Source organism: Eleutherodactylus coqui, chromosome 7 (genome assembly GCF_035609145.1).
Source record: "Eleutherodactylus coqui strain aEleCoq1 chromosome 7, aEleCoq1.hap1, whole genome shotgun sequence".
Lineage (NCBI taxonomy): Eukaryota > Metazoa > Chordata > Amphibia > Anura > Eleutherodactylidae > Eleutherodactylus > Eleutherodactylus coqui.
In genome coordinates this window covers 27,894,720-27,901,645 of record NC_089843.1, presented here as the reverse complement: position 1 = coordinate 27,901,645, position 6,926 = coordinate 27,894,720, and positions in this window count along the sequence as shown.

The following is a 6,926-nucleotide window of genomic DNA, read 5'->3' as shown; positions in this document are numbered from 1 at the left end:
TGTCGGTTGACAGGCGGGTACGCTTATCTGTGATGATTCCCCCAGCCGCACTAAACACACTCTCTGACAAGACGCTAGCCGCAGGACAAGCAAGCACCTCCAGGGCATACAGCGCGAGTTCAGGCCACGTGTCCAGCTTCGACACCCAGTAGTTGTAGGGGGCAGAGGCGTCACGGAGGACGGTCGTGCGATCGGCTACGTACTCCCTCACAGTCCTTTTACAGTGCTCCCGCCGACTCAGCCGTGACTGGGGAGCGGTGACACAGTCTTGCTGGGGAGCCATAAAGCAGTCAAGGGCCTTAAAGAGTGTTGCCCTGCCTGTGCTGTACATGCTGCCTGATCTCCGCGCCTCCCCTGCTACCTGGCCCTCGGAACTGCGCCTTCGGCCACTAGCGCTGTCGTATGGGAATTTTACCATCAGTTTGTCCGCCAGGGTCCTGTGGCATAGCAACACTCTCGAACCCCTTTCCTCTTCGGGTATGAGAGTGGAAAGGTTCTCCTTATACCGTGGGTCGAGCAGTGTGTACACCCAGTAATCCGTAGTGGCCAGAATGCGTGTAACACGAGGGTCACGAGAAAGGCATCCTAACATGAAGTCAGCCATGTGTGCCATGGTACCTGTACGCAACACATGGCTGTCCTCACTAGGAAGATCACTTTCAGGATCCTCCTCCTCCTCCGGCCATACACGCTGAAAGGATGACAGGCCAGCAGCATGTGTACCCTCACCAGTGGGCCAAGCTGTGTCTTCCCCCTCCTCCTAATCTTCCTCCTCCTCCTCCTCCTCACCGCGCTGAGATATAGACAGGAGGGTGCTCTGACTATCCAGCGACATACTGTCTTCTCCCGGCTCTGTTTCCGAGTGCAAAGCGTCTGCCTTTATGGTTTGCAGGGAACTTCTCAAGAGGCATAAAAGAGGAATGGTGACGCTAATGATTGCAGCATCGCCGCTCGCCACCTGGGTAGACTCCTCAAAGTTTCGAAGGACCTGGCAGATGTCTGCCAACCAGGCCCACTCTTCTGAAAATAATTGAGGAGGCTGACTCCCACTGCGCCGCCCATGTTGGAGTTGGTATTCCACTATAGCTCTACGCTGCTCATAGAGCCTGGCCAACATGTGGAGCGTAGAGTTCTACCGTGTGGGCACGTCGCACAGCAGTCGGTGCACTGGCAGATTAAACCGATGTTGCAGGGTGCGCAGGGTGGCAGCGTCCGTGTGGGACTTGCGGAAATGTGCGCAGAGCCGGCGCACCTTTCCGAGCAGGTCTGACAAGCGTGGGTAGCTTTTCAGAAAGCGCTGAACCACCAAATTAAAGACGTGGGCCAGGCATGGCACGTGCGTGAGGCTGCCGAGCTGCAGAGCCGCCACCAGGTTACGGCCGTTGTCACACACGACCATGCCCGGTTGGAGGCTCAGCGGCGCAAGCCAGCGGTTGGTCTGCTCTGTCAGACCCTGCAGCAGTTCGTGGGCCGTGTGCCTCCTATCTCCTAAGCTGAGTAGTTTCAGCACGGCCTGCTGACGCTTGCCCACCGCTGTGCTGCCACGACGCGCGACACCGACTGCTGGAGTCGTGCTGCTGCTGCTGACACATCTTGATTGCGAGACATTGGTTGCGTTGGAGGAGGAGGAGGAGGGTGCTTTAGTGGAGGAAGCATATACCGCCGCAGATACCACCACCGAGCTGGGACCCGCAATTCTGGGGGTGGGAAGGACGTGAGCGGTCCCAGGCTCTGACTCTGTCCCAGCCTCCACTAAGTTCACCCAATGTGCCGTCAGGGAGATATAGTGGCCCTGCCCGCCTGTGCTTGTCCACGTGTCTGTTGTTAAGTGGACCTTGGCAGTAACCGCGTTGGTGAGGGCACGTACAATGTTGCGGGAGACGTGGTCATGCAGGGCTGGGACGGCACATCGGGAAAAATAGTGGCGACTGGGTACTGAGTATCGCGGGGCCGCCACCGCCATCATACTTTTGAAGGACTCCGTTTCCACAACCCTATACGGCAGCATCTCCAGGCTGATAAATTTGGCAACGTGCACGTTTAACGCTTGAGCGTGCGGGTGCGTGGCGGCGCACTTGCGCTTGCGCTCAAACACTTGCGCTAGCGACGGCTGGACGTTGCACTGAGAGACATTGGTGGATGGGGCCGAGGACAGCGGAGGTGAGGGTGTGGGTGCAGGCCAGGAGACGGTAGTGCCTGTGTCCTCAGAGCGGGGTTGGATCTCAGTGGCAGGTTGGGGCACAGGGGGAGAGGCAGCATTGCAAACCGGAGGCGGTGAACGGCCTTCGTCCCACCTTGTGGGGTGCTTGGCCATCATATGTCTGCGCATGCTGGTGGTGGTGAGGCTGGTGGTGGTGGCTCCCCGGCTGATCTTGGCGCGACAAAGGTTGCACACCACTGTTCGTCGGTCGTCTGCACTCTCAGTGAAAAACTGCCAGACCTTTGAGCACCTCGGCTTCTGCAGGGTGGCATGGCACGAGGGGGCGCTTTGGGAAACAGTTGGTAGATTATTCGGTCTGGCCCTGCCTCTACCCCTGGACACCGCACTGCCTCTTGCAACCTGCCCTGCTGCTGCCCTTTCCTCCCCCTCTGAAGACCTGTCCTCAGTAGGCGTAGCAAACCAGGTGGGGTCAGTCACCTCATCGTCCTGCTGCTCTTCCTCAGAATCCTCTGTGCGCTCCTCCCTCGGACTTAATGCCCTTACTACTACCTCACTGATAGACAACTGTGTCTCATCGGCATCGGCCTCCTCACCCACTGAAAGGTCTTGAGACAGTTGCCGGAAGTCCCCAGCCTCATCCCCCGGACCCCGGGAACTTTCCAATGGTTGGGCATCAGTGACGATAAACTCCTCTGGTGGGAGAGGAACCACTGCTGCCCAATCTGGGCAGGGGCCCGAGAACAGTTCCTGGGAGTCTGCCCGCTCCTCAGAATGTCTCATTTTCATGGAGTGAGGAGGCTGGGAGGAAGGAGGAGCAGCAGCCAGAGGATTCTGAGTTGCAGCAGTGGACGGCGCAGAACTCTAAGTGGACGATAGGTTGCTGGAAGCACTTTCTGCCATCCACCACAGGACTTGCTCACACTGCTCATTTTCTAATAAAGGTCTACCGCGTGGACCCATTAAATGTGCTATGAATGTGGGGACGCCAGAAACGTGCCTCTCTCCTAATCCCGCAGCAGTCGGCTGCGATACACCTGGATCAGGAGCTCGGCCTGTGCCCACACCCGGACTAGGGCCTCCGCGGCCGCGCCCACGTCCTCTAGGCCTACCCCTACCCCTCAGCATGCTGTATTACCAGGAATGCAGAAACACAACACTGTAATTAAATGTGCCGCTTATTGGCCTGTGGTTGGAGGCTGAGTTCGCTTACGGAACGACAGGAAATAATTCGGTGCAACCCTGCTGTAACACTTAGCTGCCTGCGTATTTATTTTGAGAAATAGTACCCCCAGCAGACACGGACCCAGAACACTGAGCAGAGTGACAGGCAGGCCAAATAGATTTTTTTAAAATCTTTTTTTTCAAAAGGGCCACTGCGTATATTCAATCTAATATGTCTTCTGGCCCTGCCTACACAATTCTATCCCTGGAGTATTACTGCAGGGCGCAATGCTCTGCACGGCCGATATACCAAAAAAAAAAAAGTGCAACACTGCTAAAAGCAGCCTCCACAGTACTGCACACGGTTAGATGTGGCCCTAAGAAGGACCGTTGGGGTTCTTGAAGCCTACACTAACTCCTAACACTCTCCCTACAGCAGCTCCAACACGATACCACTGTCCCTCAGCTAAGTCATAACACATCTGAGGCGAGCTGCGGGAGGGGCCAATTTTTATACTCGGGTGACACCTGATCTCCCCAGCCACTCACTGCAGGGGGGTGGTATAGGGCTTGAACGTCGCAGGAGGAAGTTGTAATGCCTTCCCTGTCTTTCAATTGGCCAGAAAAGCGCGCTAACGTCTCACAGAGGAAAGTGAAAGTAACTCGAACATCGCGTGGTACTCGTTACGAGTAACAAGCATCTCGAACACGCTAATACTCGAACGAGTATCAAGCTCGGACGAGTACGTTCGCTCATTTCTAATGAGTACTCATTTCAATTTGGACGCCGGATGACATACTAACGGGAGTTTTTCCCTAACAAACTTGGTGCTGAAAACCCTTATCAAGGCAGGAGATCTTTCCCCTTGGACCCCGGACCTAGCAGTGGAGGAGCGAGGATACCCGGAAACCACAGATTTAAAAACAGCGCTGTAAAAAGGTAAGAGATTTTTATCTTACCATACAATCTGTGCTTTTCTGGAATTCTCCTCTTTCCGTCCGGAGCTAAGTGGGTAAGTGTTTTTATCTCCTTTAAAAGCCTGATTTTCAAAGAACCTGTAAAAGGGATCTGGTATGTCATTTTGGCGGGTGAGAATGTTGCGTCCCATGTTTTACGTTTTATAATGATTCCCTTCAGCATATACTAGAGCGCTGCTAAGCTTACTACTGTACTTTGTCCTCTTAATTTGGGTGTGTATGATTACAGAATCCTGTAGACAGGAAATGTTTTATAGCCCTTTGGTACAAAGATCCCCTTCACTGAGCCTTGGGAAATAAAATAGCAAAAAGGCTATTTTATATAGACTATATATATATTTATTTATATAACTAGTCAGGGATACAGCCTTCTTAAGGTAAGGGGTAGGAATTAAGGTCAGTGGGAAGAAGCGGGAGGAAGTACAGGCAAAAATAAAACGGGAAACACACACCCAAATAAGCGGTAATCAATGGAAAACCGCTAAAGAAATAGTAAAAAGACATAAAAGGACAAAGGGCAGTAGGAAAATGTAGATGTATTAAGTTACTAAGAAGAAGCAGGTTTAGGAGAAGCTGGAATTCTTAAATCTTCCTTTTGGGAAGAATTCAGGAATTGCCAAGGGGGGGGGGGGGGGGGTGGATTGTAGCTTAAAACCTGTATGGGATAATAAAAAGCAGGATAAAAATAAGTAAAACAAGCGAAGATATGAGTTATCAATAAAGAGTACAAAAGTATAATGTATTATGCTCTTAAAATACAAAATCCACCGCCCTATGATACTAATAAAAAGTTACTCACGGAAGAAAAAAGGTCCTTACTGGACAGGCAGATGGCTGTCTCAAAAGCACAGCAATAACTTTTTTTCTCAGTGCGTCTGTAAGCAGGAAGTAGCAGGTGAAGAACCTTTGGTCCCCATGCCTAAAGGACTTTACCCTGTAATTACTAGAAAAATATAGCAGAATCAAATCTAAGGGAAGCTGCTACGGGAAAAAAAAAAATCATTAATGAAGCAGTGGATTTAAATAGTACAGTCTATAGAGATAGAAAAAGCATACAGTCCGGGAAAAGAATACTGTGAGGGTCCCCAAAAGTGGGCTAGTGAAAGGCTACGGGAATCTTCCGTTTCCCTGTCCACTGTGATACAGGAAAAGGGTGAGAGTGTGGAAACTTATGCGGCAAAGCTATATAATAGGTGGGCCGACCTTGGGTATAGCGACATAACTGATGGTAACATTGGGACTTCTGTGTTAGCATTATCTTTTGTGGAAGGTCTTAAACCCTCCATTCGCAAGAAATTACAGGAATACAAGCCTAAATGGCGGCAGACTGAATATAAGAATCTGTTGCAGACAGAAAAAGGAATGGAATTAAATGAAAGATCTGAACGGGTTACAAACCCTAGAGCTGTCATGATAATGCAGAGACAGGGGTTTAAAGGAAAATCCTCAAGGCACAAGTACCTGCTAGCGCCACCTAGTTTACAGTGATTAACCTTAGCAATTTATGTCAGCCTTTATGTCAGTTGTATTGCACCCCGATTCACAATATCTCTTTGCATTCACTTTCAGGGGAAAACAGTACACTTGGACAGTTCTGCCACAAGGAGCGCAGAATTCTCCAAATATGCACACACAGGCCCTACAAACCGTTCTGCAGGCCTGGCCCTGGCCACAAGGGGTTGTCTTGCTACAATATGTGGATGATTTGTTACTATGTGCTGACAATCGCTAAATCTGCCAGCAGGCATCAATCTCGCTGCTCCATTTGCTAGCAGATAATAGATGTAAAGCTTTAAAAGACAAGCTTCAGTTATGTAAGTAGAAGGTAATCTTTCTTGGTCACTGCCTGTTACAAGGAACCAGGCATTTGACGGAAGAAAGGAAAAAGGCTATTCAAAATTTGCCTCTCTCAAATTCTGCTGCAAAGCTTCGACCCTTTTTAGGCTCTTACTACCACGCCCTTCACTTTTTTTTTCTGAAGAAGCAATCACTAACTTTCATTTGCTAAAACAGGCTATCACTTCTTCTCCTGCACTGGGTCTACCAACTACCAACTTCCTTTCCGACTTTACTGCACAAAACTATCTGGACATGCTACAGCAGTACTTTGCCAACAACATGGTGGCAGGCCACGGCCTGTGGCCTACTATTCAGCCAGACAGATCTGCTTGCAATGTGCACTCCTCATGCCTCCTAACATTACCTTTCAAAGATGTACTACCTTGAATTCGGCTACTCTATTGCTAGTGGATTATCCGGATTCCAAAAGGGGGGAGGGAGGAGGGGGAGAAGGGGAAAATACAGAAATTGATGATGACACATTTGATGATGACACACACGAGCATGATTGCATAGAATTGATGCAACAAGAAACAGCAGGTTTTGAAAATGTTGTTGAAAAATCATTAGATAATCCTGATTTTGAACTTTTTGTAGAGGGTTCTCATTATCAGGGGGAAGATGGCTGATTCCAATCCGGTTATGCAGTCGTTACACAACATGACACGGTAAAAGCAGAGTATCTGCCTCCGCATGTCTCAGCACAAGAAGCGGAATTAAAAGCACTCACAGAGGCGTGTAGAGTGGCCACAGGTAAAACAGCTAATGTGTACACTGACTCCAGGTA